Here is a 1,534-nt window from a genome sequence, read left to right as displayed (position 1 = left end):
TTTAATGATTTTGTGTAAAGCACTTTGAATTGCCCTGTTGCTGAAATGTGCTATACAAATAAAGCTGCCTTGCCTAGCCTATAGTGAAATTGTCCTAAGCTTTCGGAATCCGAGACCATAGTGCCATTTAATACACGCACATTGCGATTACGGAAATACGCACATGGGTCTTTTTGATGGGGGGCGGCATAAAACATAGCTCCTCCACCCGTTTCTACATCTGAGAGTGCAGTCAGTGCACAAATGGAGTCATTTAGGTTTAGCGGGTGTGGTTTAACGGGTGTAGCCTGTCTTTGTGAATGAGGGAACAATGAACAAACAAAACATTTACACACAAGTCATTTATACCTGCATCACGTTTGAGTTTTTTTATGGAGCCCAGCCAAACATTGGATGAGAACGCGTCGTCTTTGTTAGAGGAGACAAGCCATTTGTTTACTGCGGCTTCCCCCCCTTTGGTCGGTTTCAGTCTTTTGCTCGCGCCGGCTTTGTTTCTTTTAGTGTTGGCTTTGTAAAACAACTCGGCCGTCAGTACATTGATATAAAATGCCCCGCATGGATCTTTTCCTATCAGGTGTGCGCATACTGTGAAATAGCCTTGGTCTCGTGGGTTGACATCATTTAGGGTTAACACTAACACAGGTGAGGAGGTATTTACTTTTTTTACCGTCAGTCTATTCCTCAAATTTGTGCGGTCAAAAAGGATCCGATATCCCCAGTCTTCCTCACCTGTGTGCCAAATTGCTAAGTCCCAAAAAGGGCACAGATCTTCCCCCTTGTTGTCCCTTCCCAAGTCCATCACGGACTCCAAATTATTGTTTCTTTTATGTTGCTCAAACTCTGGCTTCCAATATCGTCTAGATGCAGATTGTGGGGAGCGCGTCATTCTTTTTACCCCTGTATGTGATGGAGGAAAACTGTGTGTGTGCGTGGGTTGTGCATCAGTGACGTTAGTGGGAAAAGAAATGGTGTTAGAGACAATTTTATCTGGTTTGGCTCTTTCATATCTATCCAACAAAAAAAATACAACCCCCACAACTACAGACAGGACACAGAGAACAAGAATACTATATATTAATATTATATTATATTATATAACTAATATTTTGAACTCCCCACAATGCGAGGCGGGTACCACGTCTGTCTTTTCCCGTGTCCTTCCATCTTTGCGGCAAGCCTGTTGCTTCAGAGGTGTGGCACGTACGGGTGACTGGATGAGCGATGCAGTATCAGGCTGTCGATCAGGCTGTTTTGCTTCCGGCGTAGTGGATTTCTTCTGGTGTCAGAGGTTCGTCCGCTAGCACATGGCACACCGTTGGAGTCAGTCTTTACCACTGCCTCGTTTGTGGTGTGTGTGTCAGATAGTGCTGTAGCTAAATTTAAGGATGTGATTCTGTTAGCATTTAATTCATTACCAAATCACAAAGTAACGGAGGACTACTATGCTATTAGTCCTTCCCAAATCGATCATTTTGTTGATAGTGCAGCAGGCTCGCTACGAATGACTCTCGACTCTGTGGCCCCTCTAAAAAAG

Source organism: Etheostoma cragini, chromosome 11, assembly GCF_013103735.1.
Source record: "Etheostoma cragini isolate CJK2018 chromosome 11, CSU_Ecrag_1.0, whole genome shotgun sequence".
NCBI lineage: Eukaryota > Metazoa > Chordata > Actinopteri > Perciformes > Percidae > Etheostoma > Etheostoma cragini.
Note: the sequence above shows the minus strand (reverse complement) of the source record.